Genomic DNA, 26,714 nt, shown 5'->3' with positions numbered 1-26,714 from the left:
ATGTGTGTGTGTGTGTGTGTGTGTGTGTGCCTGCAAATATGTTCATTTTATAAATATGTAACTAAAGTGTTTTTTATGGTGTGTAAAATGAAGGCTATGTCATGGGATCTTTTACATCAAACAAACTTGAAAAAAATGAACAAAAGTTGAATGCAGCCTCAGGAACACACATACTGTTTTTCAATCGTATAAGCACTTTTGTCTCATGAAATAAAATAAGAGACTTCATCAGATACAAGTACATCACAAACTAAAACAGTTATAAATAAGTAAAAGCATCACATGACAGCAATCAATTAAACAATTAATTAGCAAGCCAGTTATTAAAGTAACAGTATCTAAAAAATCTTGAAAATCAGAACATCAGTGTATTACACATGAAAAACTACTATACAAAGAACTAAAATAAACTAATGTCCGCTGCTTACTCCTTTATACCAATAAAAATACAAACACAAATACAAACAGAACCACTAACTTGTTTGTGCCTTAAGTTTCAATAGGCATCCGATGGATGCTAATTTGTTCAGCCTAGGCCATCCGACTGAATTAAATAACAAAATCCAATAAAGTTCTCTTCTTTCTAAGTACAATGGTCAAGTTCCCCTTCTTGGATTAGGTGTAACTTTCTCTATAACAATAAACTTAAAATTGTGCCCTTGATAATTCATAATGTGCTTATATAATGCAGTAGTCAACTTTTGTTTCTTAATTGCGTAACAATGTTCATACATCTTATCCTTTAATTTTCACTCGGTTTTTCAAATAAAGAATGCAGAACAGTCTTGACAAACAGCCTCATAAACAATGCCCGTAGTATTACAGTTACATTTACAGTTAAATTTACACTTGATTTTCAAATAATGTCCATTAATTTCGAACAGATCACCCATGTGAATGTATTTACAAAGGTTGCAACTGCTACATTTATTCATGTAGGATGATCCAAACCTATTTGTGATATTCATATGCTCAATCAAAGTCTTAAAGTTAGAACCCTTTCTGTACACAATCAAGGATTTGTCACCCATGTTGTTTTTAACTGTCTGATCTTCCTGCATAATTACCCAGTTCTTAAAAATAATCTCCCTAAACATATCACTATCAATACTGAAAGTTGTAATAAGAGATATCTTAAAATCATTGCTCTCACTAATTGGAGTAGCCGTATCCACAGTTGGGGTAGACATGTTAGTATCAACTGGAGTTAGTATAGGGGTAAAGTGGTTACTACACCTCTTTACCATGACCTCATCCTTAAAGTCATTTACAAAACCTAGTAGGTAACCTCTTCTTAAAACATTATTTTAAGTCACATTCTGCTAGACAGTCCTCATAGAGAGAAGTCATGTGTGCTGCCCTTACAAATTGTTCCTTAACAACTGCTTTATTCTGGGTCCTGGGATGTGCACTTGCAAAATGTAAAAATGAGTTGGAGTACATAGGTTCCCTAAAATGTTAAAGATATACCTTTTATTGATCATATCTTTTCCCACTAGAAGATCTAAATAGTCAATACTAGCCTCCCCCACTTCATCTGTGAATGTCAAAAAATTGGTGGTACCATTAATATAATCAGAAATTCATCAATCAATTCATTTTGTCCTTCCATGTTATAGAGATATCATCAAGGTATTTAATATATAATTCACATCACAAATATCTATACTCCCATTCAAGCATAACAATATTTGCAAAAAGAAGGAGTGGGGGTGAATTATGGAAGAATGACATTGAGGATGCTATAAGAAAAATGATAAAGTGTGAAAAAATGAAATGAGTATATATGTGTCTATAAATATGTTCATTTTATAAATATGTAAATATGTAACTAATGTGTTTTTTTATTTTGTGTAAAATGAAGGACGTGACATGGGATCTTTTACCTCCAACTGAACTATATGTACCCAGGCAGATAAAACCTCATTTTAACATCTAATCCAAAGGATGGCACACTCAGGAATGCAGCACCATCTGCAAAGTCTGCAATGTTAAAATGAATCCAGTCATCTTGGATGGGACTAGAGGCCATAGCCTTCTGCTTATCTTAAACCAAATGTGAGTGTGATACCTGTCAAGTCATTTTCATAACATGAGATCTACACAACATAATCAGTTCTGTAAAACATCAACAGATACTGACAACAAATAATCTTAGCTAAAAATGCCAATACCAAAACATACTTCCTCAAGAAAATTAACTTGGAGCATGTTAACCAGAAAACACTGGTCTTTGCAGGAGTGAAAATCCCCTGCAACCCCCATGTGAGGAGATGAGCCCCCAACTCCTCCTGTACTTATATCTACCATTGCCGAGACTCCACAAAGGGGGGGAAGGGAATACTTCCCAACCACACTATTACAGCAATCTCACACTGGCACTGTCAATGAGCTGATCTGTTGACCAAATGGAGCTGAAAGAAAAGCCGTCAAAAACTAGCAATTTGATACATACAGCACAGCAGAACCCATTTTATAGATATATAGTTAGATAGATACACATACACACACACACACACACACACACACACACACACACACATACAAATATATATATGTGTGTGTGTGTGTGTGTGTGTGTGTGTGTGTGTGTGTGTGTGTGTGTGTATAAATGTTAACTGTATACTCATATAATTGACATGAATAAAATCACCAAAACTAGTCAGTCTAAAAAAAAAAAAAATGAACAAAATAAACAAAATAATTCTTTTTTGCAGGGCGGCAAGCCCCCGCCCCCCCGGTCTCACCACACAGCCCACCCAAATGATTATATATACCAACTTCAAGATCACTCTACAGTGGGGAAAGTGCAATCTCCCTTATCCCCACTGTTCAGTATCTTTCACCAAAACAAAGCAGGCAATGTCTGATCAGCTGATTTTTGGTGTGACAAATACACCATTCACCCACCTTAACAACACAATGACACACATACCCATACATACATATATATATATATATATATATATATATATATATATATATATATATATATATATATCATCATCATCTTCTTTCGGCTGTTCCTGTTAGGAGTCACCACAGCGGATCATCTGTTTCCATTTCTTCCTATCCTCTGCATCTTGCTGTGTCACACCAACCACCTGCATGTCCTCTCTCACCACATCCATAAACCTTATCTTAGGCCTTCCTCTTTTCCTGTTACCTGGTAGCTTCATCCTTAGCATCTTTTTCCCAATATACTCTGCATCCCTCCTCAGCACATGTCCAAATTAACGTAATCTTGCCTCTCTGGCTTTGTCTCCAAACTTTCCAACCTGGGCTGACCCTCTAATATACTTATTCCTAATCCTGTCCACCCTCGTCACACCCAGTGCAAATCTTAACATCTTTAACTCTGCCACATCCAACTCAAACTCTTGCCTTTTTGTCAATGCCACTGTCTCCAACCCATATAACATAGCTGATCTCACTACCCTCTTGTAGACATTCCCTATCACTCTTACTAGTACTCATCTGTCACAAATCACTCCTGACACTCTTCTCCACCCACTCCATCCTGCCTCTACTCTCTTTTTCACCTCTCTTCCACACTCACCGTTACTCTGAACTATTGATCCCAAGTATTTAAACTCATCCACCTTCTCCACCTCTACTCCTTGCATCCTCACCATTCCTCTATCCTCCCTCTCATTCACACACATATATTCTGTCCTATTCCTGCTGACCTTCATTCCTCTTCTCTCCAGAGCATATCTCCATCTCTCCAGGGTCTCCTCCACCTGTTCCCTGCTCTCACTACAGATCACAATGTCATCTGCAAACATCATAGTCCACGGGGACTCCTGTCTGATCTCGTCTGTCAACCTGTCCATCACCATATATACACACACACACACACACACTCACACACATATCATTATATATATATATATATATATATATATATATATATATATATATGGGAAGCATACATATAATTGAATGTTTGTAATATTAAACATTTTTTAAACTGTCAGAAACTCATATGATCACTTCTGACAATGTTAAGTCCATGTAAGATCATGAACAGTGGGTATCAAGGCATTTGCCTTTTCCCACTGTAGAGCAATCTTGGAGTTGGTGCAGGGGTATGTGGGGCCGCAGGTGGTCTTGTCACTCTGCAAAACGTGATTTTTTTTTTCTTTTGTTTTGGCTTTCTATCTTTCAGGATCAATTATTAGATGTTCAATATCTGTGTACTTAAATCTTTTGAAAAACTTCTGTGTATATATATATATATATATATATATATATATATATATATATATGTGTGTGTGTGTGTGTGTGTGTGTGTATGTATATATGCCTAAAAAGATCTAAACCATGAAATGTGACATGAGCAATATAGACAAAAGAATAATCAAATAAAGCACATTGATGGCACTATTTGCATGCTCTGAGACGTAACCATGGAGCATGTAAATTCAAAACAATGTACATACTGCTAATTGGATACACCATCTCTGAGACCACACAATACCAGGAAAGGATGCATTCCCCAATGCCAGTATTATAGTGACATCAGACAAATATTGACAGTTTTATTGTTAACCAAATTAAGCTGGCAATAAAGCTATTGACTAAGTCACAATTCAGCAAAATTAGATAGATAGATAGAGAGAGAGATAAAAAAATCTGGCACATATATACATACATATATGGGTTAGCTGCTCATTATTGACGCACTTTGATCAACAAAACATATGTTTAACTGTTGTACAGTAAAATGTTTTGGTAAAAACTCTGTACCCATGAACTACCACATAGGCAGCAATCTACTTAACACCAAATTTGTGATAAGAGACCTTGGGACCCAGGTTGACAGTAGTCTCTCCTTTTATAGTCACATCACCACAGTAGTCAGGAAGTCCTTCTACATGGCACACCCCATCATAAAAGGGTTCTCATCCAGGAAAAAAGAGGTCATTGTTCCCCTCTACTCGACACTCATTAGACCCATTATAGAGTACAACGCCCCTTTTGGAATGTACCTCACAAGACATCTGCGGCAGCTGGAAAGGCCACAGAAGTACCTCACAAAGAGGATTACTGGCCTCAAACAAATGCCCTACACTGACCGTCCCAAAAAACTCCAGCTTTACTCTGTAGCATATCGCCTACTCCGAGGTGATCTCTGTCTAACATATAAAGCTATGTCAAACCCTGAGCTGTTGGACATGCTACACCTAAAGAAATCCCAATCCCTCCGAGCTACATGCTCTAGGGACCTAAACCTTGTCCCCACAATAAACAGGACATGCTGGAGGGATAGATTCCTGTCCCAGAGACTTCCCATACTCTGGAACAGGCTACCCATGTATGTCAAGCAAAGTTTTTCATTAGCACTCTTCAAGAAAAATCTTGATGAGTGGATGGGAAATAGGAAATACTCCCTGGGGATCACTTCTGTGTCTCTGCTCGACAGTGGCACAGGAAAATAATTTTCTTGGGTGGTGTAAGCAAGGGAACCTTGTTGGCTAGGCTTATGTAGGCCCTTGGGCCGATAGCCTAGTACCTACTTATGAACCTATGAATAAGACCAGATAATTCCCAAGGTTGGACAATATGCCCTTTCCCCATGGATTGTGCTATTTTGGAGATGCAATAAATAATTAGTAGGGAATGTGATGGGTGCAGGTGAAGGTTTACTTGTTCTGCAAATAGTCTCAGAGGATGTGCAGAAGGAAGTTGACATTCATTTGCCGATACCGATATTCCTCTGTCAACATTAGCGACACTGACAGTAACATTTTGAGTGAAGGAAATGTGTCATGTGTCTTTAAATGCGTCGCAGTACTGTGGGAATTTCTTTACAACAGTTACTCAAAGAGTAAGTATTAGTCAAATAAACATGTCAATTTATGCTAGTCATGCTGATATAAAAGGAAGTAGCTTGGAGGACAAGAGTCTGGACATTCATCCATCAGCTGCAGGTTGGAGTATGCCTGCAAGGGCCTGGAAGCATAGTGTGAAAGCCCAATTGGGGCTAACTTGAAGGATTATACTTGTAAGAAACATCTTGAGTTTACAGCTTCAACTGGGGCCTAGCTGATACCTACAGCCTGGGACTTTTTTAAAGACAGCCTGTACTTAGGTTGTGAGTAACTATAATGCTGTTTAATGCAAAATAGCCAAAGTTATTGTTTTTTTTTTGCTTTGAGCCAAGTGATCTATTAATTTTTATTTTTTTTCTGTGATTTTATAAAACATAAACCTGCGTGGTTTTTTTTTTGTTTGTTTGTTTTTGTTTGTGTCTTTTTGGATTTTTCATTTGAAGAAAATATGGGTAGTTGTCCAAAGACATACTGTTTTCAGATTCTTGCAGTGCCTCTGCTGCCAAGTACAAACCATAGTTGGCCTACTAGTTCCTTTTGCCAGTGCAACTTCTGTGTTCCTAGAATGGAGGAAACACTACAAGACATTGTGCAGTCACACGTGGAGACTGACGAAAAGCTGGGACAGCTATAGCAACAACTAGTAATGCCGGCCAAAGTAACTGCCTATCTCACAGTTGCACCTACTATGACAAAACTAATCAGAGAACATGACATGAAAGTTGACTTGGTGGCTTTTGAGGGCTTTGCCACCTCAGAGAGCCAGAACTGAGCAGACTAAGGAAAAAATCTTGTCTTCCCATTAGGCAGGAGAGGCATTGAAAATAAATGCAGACATGGAAAAAAATTAGTACATGGTCTATGACAAACATAAGAAATAACTTTTGTCCATGACTGGTATAACTTCTGATGTAAATACAATCGAATTTTATAATTGTCTTTTAATGTATTTAAACTGGTAAGTGCACAGATGCATGACTTACAACATATTTTTGTTACTCAACCATCATCTGCTCAGCCCAGTCCCTACCCAAACTGCAAAAGGTCACAGAGGAAGCCTTTTCCTCTGTTGAAACTTGGTTATCCGATGCCCAGTTAATACTCAACCCAAACAAAACTAAACTACTCATCTTCCAATCCACCAAACATACTCAAAACAACTCACTTTAACATCACAGCAAAAGACAACACCACTATATACCCAACTGAACACACCAAATTGCTAGGAGTGGAAATAGACAATAAACTAAAATTTGACATTCACATAGCTTGACCATAAAAAAGTCCACAATAAACTAGGAGTGCTATACAGAAATAAGCAACTTCTCACCAAAGCAGCAAAGATTTCAATAGCAAATTCCCACCTTATCTCTACCCTACTTTATGCCTGTCCAATATATACCAACCTAAGGCAATGCGATTTAAACAAGCTAGAGACCTGCTACAACAAAATCGCCAAATTCACCACAGGGGCATCCTACCTTAGTCACCACTGTCTCTCACTTGCTGAACTGGGCTGGCTTGAACTCCCTCACCTCCTTCAGTGGTATCAACTCTCACTTGCCCACAAACTAGTAAATCATCCACTAAATGTCCCATCCCTCCAGAATCTACTCCAACCCTATCGCACCACCAGACCACTAAGATCCAGCAACAAAAATCACTTGCAGATCACTAAAGCCAACAACTCTGCTGGTGAAGCACTATTCTCTTGCACCGTAGCCAAATTATGGAACTCTCTTCCACCCACAATTACCTCCATACCATCATGCACCCACTTCAAAACTTTACTAAAAGTGCACCTAAAAACGTGCTGGCTATGCCCTTGCAACTCCCACTCTAATATCACCCTCCCCATCCACCCACTACCTTTCTTTCCACTCCACTAACTACCTTGATTATAGCAAGCTCAGATGCTCATAAGCCAGTACTTATTATACAGCAGGAACTTCTTCTTGTAACATTTGTTAATGTCTGTTATGTACTTCACAGATAAAGATTCTAGTTGTCTGCTGATGTACTATGTTCTTCATCTGTAAATATGTTGTAAGTAATTGCTATGTAAATTGTTAATCGCTATGTAATCCAATGTAACTACTGTCTGTTTATTTTAACTGTGGAGCTTTTCTCCCCGGGACTCCGCTGAAAATGGACCTATGTCTAGTTGGACACTCCCGGTCAACAAATATAAATAAAATAAATAAATAAATAAATATTTTTAACTTTTTGGTAGAACCTGATAATAACACCAAAGTGAAAATTAGACATTTCAAAGAGCTTTGTCTTGTAATATACAAAAATGGGTACTGCAGAGTGATCACAAGAACTCTCATAAAATGGTAACGTTAATGGAATACTTATTAATTAATAACATTATGTTTATTATTGAGCTTCTAAGTTTAAAGCTGCTGTAAGAAATATAGCACCTTCGGAGAAACCAAAAGCAGCAAGCAATGTGTTAATTTGTTTCAGTGGGGTGGGGATCACATTGCTGAGTCTGTATACTAAAGAAATACCTCTAGTAGAAATGTGAAAACTGAAATGCTTCTTTTAAATGAAGTTATTTTGGCCGAGTTTGACAAGAATACAGCTAGGGTAACTGAATCTTAACTTAATCTTTTTTTTTTGTTTGTTTTATTTTTTTATTGATTTTTCAATAACAATCATTTGAACAACAAAATATGATAAAACCTGTCCCAGAGACTTCCCATACTCTGGAACAGGCTACCCATCTATGTCAAGCAAAGTTCTTCATTAGCACTCTTCAAGAAAAATCTTGATGAGTGGATGGGAAATAGGCACCCTGATATGTAAGCATAAGCTTACTGATGCATAAAAGATGAGGTAATATTCATTCATTGTAACAGAAGAGTATTCCCTTACATATGCAGACATTTAGACATTCTTAGGAAAACTGTTAAATTGTGTGTGTGTGTGTGTGTGTGTGTGTGTGTGTGTGTGTGTGTGTGTGTGTGTGTGTGTGTGTGTGTGTGTGTGTGAGCATGTGTGTACCTTCATGAAACATTATTCCATTCCTTGTATTCTATCAATTAGACATCAGAGATTTGCACAACCAAAATGTGCCTATTTGTGGAGATGGAAGCAGTCTATGGACCCAGAAAACTAATCCCCAGATGCAATCAAATATGCGTGGTATGTGTATGTACCTTCTGTGGAGATTGCACTGTATGTATTTGATATATTGATGTGGATATGTTTTTACTTGTTTACAAAATTGCAATCAGACATCTAAGAAAGTGTTTATTTTTTAGTGGGGATGTGGGTGGTCTTTGGATGAAAGTGACTGGCACTACAGTAATTTGCTAACAGTGAATGGCATTGATCTGGCTTAGCAGGGATGGTGCGTGTGTGTGTGTGTGTGTGTGTGTGTGTGTGTGTGTGTGTGTGTGTGTGTGTGTGTGTGTGTGTGTGTGTGTGTGTGTGTTTATGTGTGTGTATGTGTATGAAACAAGCTGACATACATTAATGTGGCCATTGTTTTAAGCGATCACAGTCAGATACCTGAGGTATATACCTAATGAAGTTGTTAAAATTAGTGGGTACAGAGGCAAAACTGCAGTCAAACATCTCAGAAAGTGGTTATTTTTTTATGGGGATGCAGATGGTGTGTGAATGAATGTAACCCCTCATATAATTTGATAGCAATTAAAGTCAGCAATCTGGCTTGGCAGTGTGTGTGTGTGTGTGTGTGTGTGTGTGTGTGTGTGTGTGTGTGTGTGTGTGTGTGTGTGTGTGTGTGTGTGTGTGTGTGTGTGTGTGTGTGTGTGTGTGTGTGTGTGTGTGTGTGTAATACTGGACAAGTTTTAGTTGCTTTTGGTAATATAGCACTGGAAAACAATGGGTTGGGAACGGGGTAGTTTAGATATGTAGCTGGCCAGCATAAAGCTTACTTGGTGTTGGCTACTAACTGAAGTAACAGTGCACAGTTGCTTTATGGGGTTAGGGTGCAACCACCCTTGCATATTATTTGGTGGTCACGGTTGTTGATCTTGAGACCACAGCTCCTGTCCATCAGATATAAGCAGGTGGAAATTAATATGATTTATATGAACATTCAAGTCAGAATCTACCATAACTGTAAATAAAACATAACACACACACTATGGTGTTAGTAGAAACCAAAATAAAGCATGCCATGTAATTACAACAAGAGCTAGTCAAGTGTACTGTTAGAAATGGTGTACCAAACCTAGTCACAGACCACCATATTTCTGGGATGGGAAGTTTGATATCATGATATCGTGACTTGTAGAGCATTACATAGGAAGGATCACATTGGCTTGATGTGCAAATGGCAGGCTGATAAGCAAAAAATGCAGGTACTGTATTTAAAATAATTGTGTTCCTTACGGTAGACAACTTTGACAGTGTGCCTGAAATAAAACCTTTAACTGATGGAGAGATAGGTTTCTGACCCAGAGACTCCCATACTCTGGAACAGACTGCCCATACATGTCAAGCAGAGCGCCTTCTTGGCCCTCTTCAAAAGGAACCTTGATGATTGGATGGGAGATAGGAAATTCACCCCAGGGATCACATCAGTCACCCTGCTAGACAGGGGTCCAGGGAAGTAAATATTGTGGGAAGAAATATCCAGGGAATTGTTATGGCTAGGCTTGTATAGGCCCTAGGGCCGATAGCTTAGTACCAACCTACGAACCTTTGATGATGAATGTTAAGTGCAAGGTATTCAATATTTTGAAAAATGTGACCTTATAACAATCACTGAAAACAATGTGTGATACCTTTGACATATCATAAGAGAAGCTGAGTATGGAACCAGATAATGGGTCAGCAGTGTCTATTGTTTCCATCAATGAGCATGAGAAACGTTTTTTTTTTTTTTTACATGTTCCACTAGAAACAGATGCTCTTCCATTTAAAATACATTTGGTGAGAAATTATATCATCTCTGAAGATATTATCAGAGTCTGATCAGAGTCTGCATGTCCTCCCTGTGGTCGCGTGGGTTTCCTCCGGGTGTTCTGGTTTCCTCCCACATCCCAAAGATATACTGTAGGTGGATTGGACACTCTAAATTGGCCCTAGGTATGACTGCATGTGTTCCTTCTGTGGAAGGTTTGGCTCCAGGCTGGCAACTCAACACTGTAAAACTCCACTGCCAATCATGAGCGGACAGATGATCCGCTGTGGCGACCCCTAACCGGGAAAAGCCGAAAGAAGAAGTGTTTGCATAAAGATTTTTTTATACCTCAAGAATAAAATGCTGGAGGTGTGATGGAAAGCGGTAATTGGGAACATGCTCTGGAAATGTAAGAAGGTAACACATTTTTAAAATTCCCTACAGAGTGTTTTGTGTTTTGTCAGAAATGCTGGGTGGGGGGGGGGCATATTGTAACTAAGGAAAGTATTCTTTTGAACTGGGAAATAGCAGTCATTATGTCTAGGCAATTTGGAGCCCAAGTTTAATGCTACTGGCTGACAAAAACTGTTACTAGAGAATAAAATCTAAACCAACTGCAACTGAAGTACTGTTCTGAAGTACTGAATCTGTAGCAAATCACAGTTCTCTTAATCCTATGACTCAGATTTGTAGGCCAATAACACCTATAGGCCAATAAGTACTGAATATCATAAAGAAGATAAAACAATTGGATGTGGGATCCTTAGAAAAAGGATAAAGACAATTATATAAGGAGATAGAATCTATGAGAGCAATTTATGTAGAATAATGTTCAGAAGCATCTTTGTTTTCTTTTATATTAATATATTTGTACCCGCGTCTCTGTTTTAGGTATGGCTTAATAAAGATGTTTAGAAAATCAACTAACTTCCTTAGAAATTCTCTTTTGTGAGAACTCTAGTTGCTGGATGCCACATCAGAACTTGGCTCCTCTGAATTAGGGAATATAATGCTGTGCAATACTGGAATCTCATGCTTGCAGTAGAGTTATGCCCTGATTCTCCTCCTTTTCCGAAGAGGTGAGGATCAAAAAAGTGGGGTCCACAAATGTCATGCTGGTGCCTCAGTGAAATCAGTGGGGTGATTGGGTAGCACCCCATGCCACATTATACGTTTCAGGTGGGTGAGGCTTTAAACTGTAGGAAGTGAACTGGGGGGGGGGGGGTTCTCAAATACCTGGCATATGTACTTCAAAGTTCTTTTGATTGGCATGAGAACAGTGTTGCTAACTCATTTGCTAATAGGAAAACTATTTCCTTATCTTGAAAGGTTTTCAATTTGTATATAAGTTGTTATGGGATGTGATAATGTCTTTAAGATGCCAACGGCAGTATCATTACAGCTGAATTTCATAACAGCACTATGGCATAACTATAAACAGCTATGGAATGATTGGTTAGTAGAACTCTTATTGCTTCAAAAACAGGTGGTGGGATTTTGAAAAGCCATGCTTGGAGTAGGAGAAGTGATTGACTGACCCTTTGGAGAAGTCTAAACCACCACTTCATACATAGTAGTCTTATTAGAAGGCTGGATTAAATGTAATTGACTACAATAATAGGCATTTACAATAAGAGTTTAATAACACATTATTATGACTGTGTTACAAATGTAACCTTGAAATGTAAATGGACTCACTAGCCCAGGTGTCCTACTTACAGATTATTGACAGATCACTCGAACAAAGTTAAAAAGTGAGAAACAAACCAGGAACTCTATAATGGCACAGTGGAAACAACCAAGAACAAAGCCCAGTAATAAAATAAAAATTATTTAATGAAGCGCGTTTCATTATAGTAGGTACAATAACTTCATCAGATAACATTTAAGTATTTCATCCACATTTAAGTAAAGTATTTTAAAAATCATATGACATCATTAAGTCAACCAGTAAAGTGTACTTGAAAAAAATCCACAGAACCAAACTGAAAATTAAAGGGGTACTAGTCTAAAGGCACCTCTGTCATGTACTACAAAGTACTTAAACAATTTGAAAATAATATCAAAACTACTTTAACACTTGTAATTGTAAACAATTTAAAAAGCTATTGCTCAACAACAAAGTTATGAATATGGCTTGATCGTTCTTAAACGCTATCATTTTAACTCTTTTCAGATATTTAGAAATTTTTATAAATTTTAAATATAATTTTACCTGTTCAAACTTTTAAACTTTAACAGGCACAAGATGTTACATGCTTCATTTAGTCCGGGATTATGAAAGGCATTTAATGCTAACTGCCAATATAACTCTAACTCTTCAAGTTGTAGCGAAACTAGACCTCCTCTTGCATCTATTTTTACTTGATCAATTGCTTTAAAAGAAAATGTATGCCCTCCAGACATTTGAGAATGTCTAGACAGGGCATTATCTATCTTTCCTATCAATAGCATACATGTGCTCATATATTCTGTCATGCAATCTACGTTTGGTTTTACCTACATAGAAAGCTGTACAGGATTTGCACTTAGCCAAATACACTACAAATCTTGAATTGCATGTTAATTTAAAATGAAGATAGTATTTCTTATTATTCACCATGAACTTCTTTCCTGTCTCAATCAACCTACAAAATCTACACATACCACATGGTAACATACTAGCTTTCCTATCCACATGTCTATGGTGGTTGCTTTCCATCAAATTTTTGAGGTTACTGCCTCTTCTAAACACTATGTTTGGTGAAGTGCCCAGTTTTTCTACCAAAAATTTATCATTAATTATTAGTTCCCAATTTTTAAAAATAATATGGGAAACTAAAGAACTATCTAAGTTGAAAGTAGTTATAAAACTACTCTCGTAGTTGAATGAAATACTCGGTTTGAGCAGTGTTGCATTATGTCCAGACATTGTATTAGCTGTATAATTAGATGCAGCTTGTATCGCTAAACACTGATCATCTTTGTACAAGATAGGTGTAATCACTCCATTTTCCCTTTTATATCGAACCTCTTCAACTAAAGCATTAATTAACTCAACCGGGTAGCCTCATTTCATAAACATACTGCTTAAACATGCACATTCTGCTGTGAAATCAGACTCCAGTGATACCATTCTAGCTGCTCTTATTAGTTGACCCTTGACAATAGATCGCTTCTGTGAGAAAGGATGATCACTTGAGAAATGTAAAAAAGAATTACAGTATGTCTTTTTCCTGAAAATATTAGAAACCAGCCTAGAGTTGTTGACATCTTTAGTTAACTTAACATCCAAATAGTCGATCGTCAAATTGTTGTAGTTAAAAGTAAACTCAAAAAAGTCTGTTGTACTATTTAGAATGCCTTTGCATATATATAATCACCTTGAAAGGCTATAAAGATGTCATCCAAGAATCGGGTGTAGTACACGATGTTCACCATGTGTGGTAAGCTCTTATAAATAAACTCTCTCTCAATAGGCCATTACTAAATTAGCAAAACTGGCCCCACATGGCGAACCCATAGCCACACCCATCTTTTGTAAGTAAAATTTTTGGTTGAACATGAAATAATTATTGGTAAGAATGATGTCAAGAAGTTCTTCTACCAATTGAATTTCTTGTTCGGGTGCACCCTTAGATTTCAATAGTAAACTCACCCATTCAATGCCCACTTCATGTGGAATAGAAGTGTAAAGATCCCTGACGTCAATAGTTAGAAAGTTGTTATCTACACAGAAGTCTAACTTATTCATGTTATCCAAAAATGTCCAGGAATCTTTACACACTTGAGGCTCAGATTTAAGATATTTTTGTAATATGTGGTCAATAACCTTAGCACTAGGGTAAGTAATTGACCCTCTACTGTCAATAAGAGACCTCATAGGTGGATTTTGAACATTTTTCTGCACCTTGGGTATACCAAACATAACTGGGATCTTTGGAAAAGAAACTACTATGTAGTTATAAGTGTCAATGTCGATTTTTGCTTCAATTAAGAGGTCATTAAGGTAACATTTAATGCGGTTCTGAGCTATGTTAAACTCATTAAGGGAAACTCTAGCATAAGCATCACTTTCTAGCAGTAAGTTAATTCTATTATTGTAATTATCCTGATCGAATATGACTAGCCCTCCACCCTTGTCAGGCTTAATCACCCTGACATTCAGTGACCTCAATTCTTGGAGAGCTTGTGTCTCATCATAAGAGACATTTCTCCTTTTGTTATTGAAGTTGGACCTATTATTAAAATGTGGCATATGCCTTAAGTCCAACTCACAAATACTTTCAAACATGTTCAATACTGGATGAAGTGGAGGGTTATAAACACTGGGAATTCTGAACTTTTTATCGCTGTCCTGTAAGTTACCTAATAATACAGTTAAATTAAGTTTTCTAACAAAACATTTCAAATCAATGATGGTCCTAGCCAAATTAACATGTTTGCCAGGAACAAAAGTATTGACCTTAGATAACAAGTCAACTAATACTGGATCAACCTCAATGGGTGAATAGTTAAAAACATTAAAGTCACCAGTTGAGTTAGTTATTACATTCAAAGATCTGTTAAGATCAACATCTAATATTTGTGCTTGTTGTTGCGCTGTCTGTTCCTCGATTTCTGGAACTTTTTCTGTTTCGAACCGTTCCCCATTTGGTTGCCATAATGAAAATTTTGTTTCTTGTTGTTATTGTCTGTGTTTAAAGGAATATTAACATTGTTGTTCAAGTTACGGATGCGTTCACTATGCCTTGGCATGTCAGTACCAATAGAGGTTTCGTCGATAGGGTCACTACTAGAACTGTCATTGTTAAAATCATTGTGGGACTCGGCCCTTTGTCCATTTGGCAATCAGACCTGTGATAACGATGGACGAGGATAAGCTGTACCATCGTCATATGCTGCCCTATCACGTTTTAATTTTTTAAACTTGTTGTTTTTAAGCCATTCAATAAGTTGGTCTATGCTAGAAAAAATCCTGGCATAGTCATATTTGTATCTCACAAATTCACAGTCCTTAGTGATCTCATTATCCAACGCTGACACTTCCCCTGTTAAGGCTTCAACAAAACACGAGTAGTGTTTAACCATCACATTCATTAATTCGAAACCTTGTTGGTCAAACAACTTAATTATTTCTAAATGAAATTCAGAGTCAGAAACTAAACCGGTAGGATATTGGTGTGAACGCAAGCCCTTAGGGACCATGCAGTTGTTGTAAACATTCATTAAAATATGCCACTTCCAACTGTAACTTTTTCAATTTCAGCAATTTGCGATCGAAAAGTTTCAGTTTGTCGGCTGGAGAAGTTAAACTGACCTGTGTGTTTAGAGTGTTGTCAGCCGGTCACCCCTGTGTTGAAGTAAATCCCATTTGAAAGTTCATAGAGTTGTTAATCCATTCAGATAAACACGTTGCACCAATAAGCCCTATAGCACTCTGTCTGTCTTTATCATGCCCACACAGGTTTACTGCTTCAACTCTAGCCTGGGGTACAATGCGAACGCTGGCCCAATGGAATAGAGCGGTTACTGTTCATGTCGAGACTGCTGTGAATGCCGCAAATATTTATAGAAGGTGAATTTGAAGTTTCCGGTCTGGAAGTAGAAGAATTGGAAGCAAACCCACTGTTATTCACAGTGGTAAAACCACCACGGGTTGTTGTTGGTGAATCAAGAGTCCAATCGGATAGCCAGCGAATCAACTCGTTGTGTAAGAACATTAATCAAAGCCGTTAAATTCAACAATTCAGATTGAGGCTGAGGTTGACTAAACAAACGTGGGCTGTTTGGGCTGTTAGGACCACCAGATGCCATGACACAAACTGAACACTCAAACAAAGTTAAAAAGTGAGAAACAAACCAGGAGCTCTATCATGGCACAGTGGAAACAACCACGAATAAAGCCCATTAATAAAATAAAAATTATTTAATGAAGCTCTTTTCATTATAGTAGGTACAATAACTTTATCAGATAACATTTAAGTATTTCATCCACATTTAAGTAAAGTATTTTAAAAATCATATGACATCGTTAAGTCAACCAGTAAAGTGCACTTAAAAAAATCCACAGAACCAAACTGAAAATTAAAGGGGTACTAATCTAAAAGCACCTCTGTCATGCACTACAAAGTACTTAAACAATTTGAAAATAATATCAAAACTACTTTAACACTTGTAATTGTAAACAATTTAAAAAGCTATTGCTCAACAACAAAGTTATGAATATGGCCTGATAGTTCTTAAACGCTATCATTTTAACTCTTTTTAGATATTTATAAATTTTTATAAATTTTAAAATTTTAATTAATGCTTTAGTTGAAGAGGTTCGATATAAAAGGGAAAATGGGGTGATTACACCTATCTTGTACAAAGGTGATCAGCGTTTAGCGATACAAGCTGCATCTAATTATACAGCTAATTCACTGTCTGGACATAATGCAACACTGCTCGAACCGAGTATTTCATTCAACTATAAGAGTAGTTTTATAACTACTTTCAACTTAGATAGTTCTTTAGTTTCCCATATTATTTTTAAAAATTGGGAACTAATAATTAATGATAAATTTTTGGTAGAAAAACTGGACACTTCACCAAACATAGTGTTTAGAAGAGGCAGTAACCTCAAAAATTTGTTGGAAAGCAACCACCATAGACATGCGGATAGGAAAGCTAATATGCTACCGTGTGGTATGTGTAGATTTTGTAGGTTGATTGAGACAAGAAAGACGTTCATGGTGAATAATAAGAAATCTTCTTCTTCTTTCGGCTTTTCCTGGTTAGTGGTCGCCACAGCGGATCATCTGTCCGCTCATGATTGGCAGTGGAGTTTTACGGTGTCGAGTTGCCAGCCCGGTGCCCAACCTTCCACAGAAGGCACACACATGCACACACTCACACCTAGGGCCAATTTGGAGTGTCCAATCCACCTACTGCATGTCTTTGGGATGTGGGAGGAAACCGGAGCACCCGGAGGAAACCCACGCGACCACAGGGAGGACATGCAGACTTCGCACAGAAGGCACCCCAGCTGAGAATCGAACCGGAGAACCTCTTGCTGTGAGGCGGCAACGCTAACTGCTGCACCACCGTGGCCGCCCTGGTGAGTAATAAGAAATACTATCTTAATTTTAAATTAACATGCAATTCAAGATTTGTAGTGTATTTGGCTAAGTGCAAATCCTGTACAGCTTTCTACGTAGGTAAAACCGAACGTAGATTGCCTGACAGAATATATGAGCACATGTATGCTATTGATAGGAAAAAGATAGATAATGCCCTGTCTAGACATTCTCAAATGTCTGGAGGGCATACATTTTCTTTTAAAGCAATTGATCAAGTACAAATAGATGCAAGAGGAGGTCTAGTTTTGCTACAACTTGAAGAGTTAGAGTTATATTGGCAGTTAGCATTAAATGCCTTTCATAATCCCGGACTAAATGAAGCATGTAACATCTTGTGCCTGTTAAAGTTTAAAAGTTTGAACAGGTAAAATTATATTTAAAATTTATAAAAATTTCTAAATATCTGAAAAGAGTTAAAATGATAGTCAGCGTTTAAGAACTATCAAGCCGTATTCATAACTTTGTTGTTGAGCAATAGCTTTTTAAATTGTTTACAATTACAAGTGTTAAAGTAGTTTTGATACTATTTTCAAATTGTTTAAGTACTTTGTAGTACATGACAGAGGTACTTTTAGACTAGTACCCCTTTAATTTTCAGTTTGGTTCTGTGAATTTTTTCAAGTGCACTTTACTGGTTGGCTTAATGATGTCATATGATTTTTAAAATACTTTACTTAAATGTGGATGAAATACTTAAATGTTATCTGATGAAGTTATTGTACCTACTATAATGAAAAGTGCTTCATTAAATAATTTTTATTTTATTACTGGGCTTTGTTCATGGTTGATTATTGACAGATATTTTGGTGCAGTGCCGCTAAAGCCTGAATTGTTTAGGATGATAGAGCAGGTATTAGACAGAAATAGCTATGACTGGGATAATGGTAAGTGTCAATTGAAAATACAAGTGAAAAAAAAATACATGAGTCAAGGATTATAAGAGAATGATTTAAGTGAGGTTGATAAGACAGCTTAGGGATTTACAAGCAGATAAAAAGAGGGAGTCATTAGATATTAGAAACTGGAAGAAGGACAAACAGGCCCAACTACTGAAAATGGAGTAAGAAAGGACACGAGCAAAGAGAATGTCATTCAGACAAGCATTTCTTGTGAACACATCAAATCTTCAAAGCTATGCAACAACAGGCAGTGCAAAGGGCAGTAGATTAATTAAGAGATTATAAAGGGGAGGGACTTACAGACCTTAGCAGAAATAAGGGAGACATTCAGGTCCTATTTTGTGACTCTGTATGAAGGGCAAAACAGTAGTATAGATGGGTAACTTGGGAAATGAGTGCCAATCTTAAAAAAAAATTGCAGTAGAGGAAGTAAGATATGTTCTGAGAAAACAATCGAATGGGAAACTCCTGAACTTGATGACATACCTATACAAGTATGGGAATTATCAAAAGAAAAGGTAACGCAGATCTGGGTAAACCTTTGTTAACTAAAATCTTCAGGGAGAGGAAGTTCCAAGTTCTTGGAAACAAGGTCTTGTAGCTGCCATAGTCAAAGAGGGTAAGGCTCTTAAAAATCTGAATCCCTATAAACTAATAATTTTAAATCATAAGACCTATATAGCAATTTTGATGGCAAGGTTAGGCCTGTTTCTACCAAGAATAATACATCTGGATCAAAAGAGGTTTATAGAGGGAAGGAGCACTTTTGATAATATCTAATGAACATTCTGGAATTATTAAGCTGAGAGATAGTAGAGGTGAGAATGTTGCACAATGTTTAGATGTTTGCCTTGTATTTTTGATCTGTTCCTCATCAGAAATGTGGATTCATGCAATGCATGCTATTGGTAAATCTGTTATTCTACCATTTTTATTAGTTCATAAGTATATTGTTTTAAATCCCTAATGTTATGTCCTTGCCTTGTTTTTTTATTTTGATTTTTTTATCTCATCTAGAATTGTGCTGAGACATTGGGGCGGGGGAACGTGAGAATTCTGCAGAAAATACTGATTATTTTAATGAATGCTAATGCAAACCCTGTTATTCTAATACATTTCTAAGTTTATCATAGCAAAATTGTAACTATCCCTGATGTTACACCTTAGTTATGTGGTTATTTTTGGCTTTGGAATATCTTCATACAGTACAGAGGCTTGTCATAATGTAACAGCATTGCTACTAAATGCCAATCAGTGTGTGCATGTACCTCTGCTGTGGTTCAGGGGCTTTTTATAATGTAACATTGGTAGTAAATGCCAGTCAGTGTATGTACCTTGGCACTTCAAGTGTTTTTAATGGTCTGAATGTAGCAACACTATACATTGATTGTTAAATGGTGCTGGATGAGCTTGACAGAGAAGGGGGTGTGATCGCAATGTGGTCACGCTTTATATTCTCCCGGGTAGGGCCCCCAACTTGAAACTTGCTGGGGGCCCCCAAAATGCTAGCACCAGCCCTGTTAACACTGGTATGTTGATGCATTGGTTTAGCACAGGCTGCCCTCTCATTCACCCTCACATACGTATACACACAGTAATGTATATAAACACATACACCACTTTCCCCACACCTAATGTGTGTTGTTAGAATGTCCCCAGTATTTCCTTTTTCCTGACCTGGTAAATCATGGATGATTACACTCATTCACTAGTGCCAGACATTAGAGTTTCACACTTCATATCCTTCAGTAAATTCATGCTAGTGCAAAAGCTGTCAGTCTAGTGACTTTCTATGTTTATAAGAGGAATATAAAATATCTGTTCCTGATTGCGTGTCTTTGTCTCACCATTAATATTGGCTTTATGTACATTTCCTTTACTATGATATTGATAGATATGATTTATGTTCTCTGTCACTCTCCCTGATAACTCACAGACTGTTGCAGTCATTGAATAATGCTAGAGATCTTGGTATATGTTATAAAAATAACCTTGCTCAACTAATTTATCTGTTTACACAGCAGGTCAGTGCTGACGTTTCCTGTAGCAAGGGTACATGGTTTGAAGCCTCCCCTCCCCCTTGTAATGTATGTTCATTTTCTTCAAGTATTATTTTGTATTTGCAGTTCATCCACAAGATTCTAGTGGTGGGGTGCAGACAACTAATATCTTCTGCGAGAGCTGGGTGGGTACAGGGTTGGACTTCTATTTTAGTGCCTTTAAGGCATGCTATTTATAGTATTCCTGGTGTCTAGTATTTCTTTGCACCACAGTTTTTTTTTGTTTCTTTAAATGCCTTTAAGGTAGAGTAATCCCCTCTAGCTATCCCCCAACCTATGATACGTCTAAGTGTCATTTGGGCAAGAGAGGGCAGTGTTCTACCTGGTGTATAGCACTTCCCCCGATCCCTGTTAGGTTTAAGCACTATTAAACCATGAAATGTTAAAGTTATCCCTGATATTTACTGTTCCTTATAATCCCTATTATGTTTAAGTGCTGGTAGGGTGCATGATGACAGGGTAATCCCTGGTGGCTAGTGCTCCTTCAGATACAATGTTGCAGGCTTTGTATGTTAGTCTAGCAAAGTGGAGAAATATGAAAGACGCCCAACACCCTACCCACACACACACACACACACACACACACACACACACACACACACACACACACACACACACACACACACACACATACACACACACACAAGCACCATCCCCACCTGATCACCCACATGGACTCAATCACATGTAGACACCCATAACCTACACCCACTAATCCCCCATCTGTGACCTCTCAGGCAGGCACATACTCACACATATCACCCCTCACATACACACATGCACATCCCCCCAACCCTACCTGACTGCTAAACTCCCAGTACTCACCTATACTATGATGGATGAACAAGGCCTTTTGGCTGTGTTCATTACTATGAGTGGCCAGGAGTGGCCTTGCTAATTTATGCAGCTTTCAGCTGCATAAATGCCTTACTACAGGCAGTTCTTGGGGAGAACAAGTGGCTAATTAGCATATGCCTCTCCCCTGGAATGCCTCATTAGCATCTAGTATGTCCACAGAGACAGCCCAGTAGGGCTACCTGTAAATTCAACCTTGTGTATACCTTATGGTATCTTTTCTAAATTCAACCTAGTGTATACCTCATGGTAACGTTTCTGAATTCAACCTTGTGAAATGTGCAAGCAAAATGAATGGTGAGGGTGAGACACATCCACACAACTCAACATATCAAATGAACATTTCTCCGAGGACTGGAGCAACAGAAAACCTACCAATAGTTGAACAATATGGATCTACCAGTGATTTGATAGAAGAGTATTGGCCAGGTTCCATGACACTTAGACAGCACTGCATGAGGTCTTCACTATAAAGAAAGTGTAGCACAGACAGTGGAGAAGTGCTGTATAAGTATGCCATAAGGCATGTAGGGGTGTGCATGGACTACCATAAAAGCTTGGGTGTTGTGTTAGGCATGAGCCAGAGGGGCAAGCGCCTTACCCGGGGGGGGGGGGTTAGTAATATCTGTACCAGGCACACTCCAAGTACCTTATTGAACTATAAAATGGACAGCTGTATTTTCTTTTCTTTTTTTTTTGCAGTTTGAATTTTACATTTAGCCAGTTATGTGTGATAAGTATATGCTTTGTAGTATATTTTAATGTAAAATTGTTCCTCCACCCATTTTAAGTAATTGGTTGCTGTGCAGAGTTGTAAATGTTAAACTGCTTGCAATTTGTCTAAGATAATTTTGGGATAGTTATTTAAGGGACTCTTCTGTCAGACTACTATTTGCTATTGAACAGTACCTTTTCTAAACAAGTACTAACACTACATAACCCCTCAGCTGAGTTCCATCAGGTGAGTTAGTCGAGATGAGGAGACTTCCATCACAGTACACATGTAAACATGTATACTTTTCCTGATGTAATGTAACCTCAAAAATATTCACAAGAGTGATGAGTAATGATTCTGATAGCAACTCCAACAACTAAAGGACGCATACATGCAAGCAGTAATGCTCTCCCATAATTTTTAAGTTGCTCTAGCTGATTGTTTGGTCCCAAAATACTAAGCAGTAATGCACCTCCTAGCATTTTCTAAGTAAATTGACCAAATAGAACGCTTGCTGCCATTATTTAATTGGGTTTCTTTGATAATTGTCTTTGTGTTTTATTCATATTTCATTATATGTTTGTATTCATGTAGTGTTTTACTTCTGTTTACTGTATCTTCAAATTCACCTATTATGTCAACGATGACTGGTAGGGTCTTTCTAGCGTGCACCCGCGCGCGCGCGTGTGTGTGTGTGTGTATGTGTGTGTAATCTGACTCATTCTTCTTCTATGCTGCTATGGGGATTTATTTTTCTTCATGTAATTCACCTCTTGTCCCTTCCTACACCATTTTATTTCCAACTCTCAGGGTTTATGCTTTCACTTTCATCAAGTGGTTATTATTTTACCTTTTTGTCTCTTCTTCACTGTTTCTTATCAGGTAATATAGTTAAATTTGATTATTTAGTGGGTTTAATTTGTTTCAAAATCTTTATTCTTGTTTGTTCTGCTTTTTTATTTTTTTTTTTTATTAATGCAGACTTAGAAATGCATTTGATTTGGGCTCATGTGCATTTCTGATGTTTGGTATTTTTTTAATTGATTTAATTTGATGGAGTATTTCTGATAAATTACTTTTCAAGTTGGTGGCAGTTTTCTAGAATATAAAGTCTGTGAGATCTTGAAAATCTGTACAAGCCCAACCCCCTCCCAGCATAAAATAGATTTGTTGCACAGGTAACTAGCAATCTGATTGGTCAGTTTTTCTTCCTCATTTTATAAATTAAAATAATCTCAGTTTAGAAAGAACAGACCAATATAAGGGAAGTATATCGACACAAGAACAGCTGTACACTTTCAGAACTACAGGACATAAGAAGCTTGATATAGATATGTATCTTTAGATCATGAAACACCAAAGGGCATACTGTGAAATATACATCCACAAATAGCTGGGTTTGGGGTTGGAAGGGTGGCCTAATGGTTAAGGTGTTTGCCTTGCAAACACAAGGTGCAGGGTTTGAGTCTCACAAGGGATAATTGGCTAGGCTTAAAATGACTCGCAAGGGCGGTTAGCCTAGTACTAATCTATGAACCTATAGTAACATATATCATGGAAATGTACACAGATTTTCACAGCAAGGTTCTGCACACATGAATATTTTAAAATATATTTCATCAATGACAAATATTGGTGGTAATATTTTGTTAGTATGTCATTACAGAGCATGCTCAGTGGGGCATTTCAGTTTCTACAGCTTACTTAATAACATAATAGTTGATTTAAAGATAGTAAAAAAGAAAAGAGTTAGGGACAGCATAACAGAAATTAATTTGTAATGTAAGATGTGCAGATTTACTAGTGATATACTGGAATAATTTGAAAATATTAAAAAATTGAAATTGAAATAAACACTAATGCAAAAAAAAAAGGAAAAAGAAAACATACTGCAAAGTAAAAGTATAACAGACAAAGGTATACTAAAATTAATGCAGTGCCAGCTTGCACAAACTTATGTAACTAACTAAAAATAATGTGGTGACTTAAATGCATTGCTAAAAATGGCACAAGTAATACATTGAACCCACCACTTTGAGCAAATGTCTGACTGCATGTACATAAAAAAACAATCAAAATGAGAGATGCAAGCTAATCAAATGTTCTGCTTCTTTCCAGTCTCACAAAATGAAACTACTATCTTCCAGTACATTGTGCAAGTGACTAACTAAAGAAATGTAGAATATCTCCACAGTGAAAGCAGTGCATGTAACAGGATATATCTTTACAGGCACTGTTCTGTAACTACTTCTACCGTGTTCACAAGGAATGCTAAATGGGAAATTTGATAAAATGGATCTGAAAGACTGGTCTTTACTAAAAAAACAAACAGCATATGGGAGAGAATTTGAATTTTGTTTCTCCCTCTCACAGTCACACAACTTTGTATGTATGTGTGTGTATATTATTTATTTAGCATTTGTTTACTGGGAAACTACAACTGGGATAGAGCCCATTTTCAGTAGATGCCCGGGGAGAAATGATCCAGACACATCTCTTTGGAATATGGGAGGAAACCAGTGTACCTGAAGAAAATCCACACAAATACAGAGGGGGCATGTAGACTCTGCACAGAAGGCACCCCAGCCTAGAATCGAACTGGAGAGCCTCTTGCTGTGAGGTGACAACTCTAACCGCTGCACAACTGAGTCACCATTAAAATGTGGATATGAATATTTACTAAGTGTGTCTGCAACATTGCTTTGAAGGTAGAGCTGATAGTTCTTGTGTTAAACATTATATGATGTACAAAAATGTAGCTGCATCTTTATTGATAAAAAAAGACATACCGATCAAAGTAATATGTCTCCCAGTGAAAATAATAATAATAAAGGTATAACACAAATATACAAACATAACTCACACAGCAATGTGCACAACCTAAACAAATCTCAAGGAAGAAATCTTTGCCTCCCTGAATAAAATAGCAGTAAATCACAATTTGGTTCACTATGGTATATAACTGCGATCAATAAAATGATAAGAAGAGGAAGGCAGAGGTAGATGCAGCAGAGGAAGAAACTAAAAAAATAAATAACACAAAACAAAACATGCAGTCAACCAAAGTGATTAATGAGAAAAGGAAATGGCATAGGTACAATTGCTGAAATATATGGTTTGCTATTTCCTGGTATTCCTGATAGGAACAAATGTAAGCAAAGAGATGAAAGTCTGTGTGTTGTGGGTGTGTGTGTGTGTGTCTGTGTTTCTAAATGTCTTTGTGTGTGTTTTTGCAAGTGCTTCCATGCATCTATTATGCACGTGTGTATGTGTGTGTGTGTGTGTGTGTGTGTGTGTGTGTGCACGTACATCTGTGCATATGTGTGCATGTGCCTGTTTGTCTCTGTGTAATGTGCGCTGTGCGTGTACACCTCTGCATGTTTCTGCATGTATAACTGTATCTATTTATATCTTTTTTGGAAATTTGTAGATGTAAAACATTTCAGTAGCAGATCTCATCTGTGGACTTACTTTGCATGTACTGTCTTCCTCCACTGCTGCATGGTGTAATCCCCATATTAACTCATTTTCACCTACAACAATGTTCAAGTTGTTTTCTATTTCATCTCCGCAGTGTTCATTGTGAAGAATGCTTTGTGTCATTCAAGGACCTGAATTTCAGTATTTCGAGATCACAAAACCGAAAACCCATAAGGCCGACCGTTAAGAATTCCGAGTACGAGTTGTCCGAAACTCAAACTGCAGAAAACAACGAATGCTGCATTTTTTTTTTGCACCCTATACCTTTGCTAAGCACCACAACGTGAAGTATGACTTAGTGCTTTCTGCTCTACACGTACAGACAACACAGTGACATCCCAAGGAGGAACAGTTCCATAGAGTAAACCGTGCACGTACACTTACATTTGCAGGACCCTAGCCACAGCCTTCAAAAACTCCTTCATACTGTATGCTTCCCTATTTGTAACTACAGATTCAAACTGTGCATGCCTCTGTACCAACCAACGTCATTTAGGAGATGGCAGGCACCCACTCACAAGATGATTCCTCAGTTCCTCCACCCTATTCTGTCCCACACCAGTGTGTGCATCAAAACAGACAGATTAGTTGCCTTAGACCCCGGTAAGCACTTCATCCAGAGATGCCACACCTCTACTGAGTTTTGTGTACGGGGAAGGAACAAAGTGTTTAAATCATGCACATTCCAAAAGGATATGGGGAATAAGGGGGGAAATCTACAGGCAGATGTGGACCATGTTGCAAACATCCTCTTCCACCCAACTACATACTAGTCTCCAAAGTATTTTATCAGCTCCTTCCCTTCTGGAGGAAAGGTCTCCTTCACCTCCTGGAATGCCTGTAACATGTCCTCCTCAGGCAAAAATGCTAGTGCAATCAA

Source organism: Protopterus annectens, chromosome 1.part0, assembly GCF_019279795.1.
Source record: "Protopterus annectens isolate FY-2018-M chromosome 1.part0, PAN1.0, whole genome shotgun sequence".
Classification (NCBI taxonomy): Eukaryota; Metazoa; Chordata; order Ceratodontiformes; family Protopteridae; genus Protopterus; species Protopterus annectens.
Note: the sequence above shows the minus strand (reverse complement) of the source record.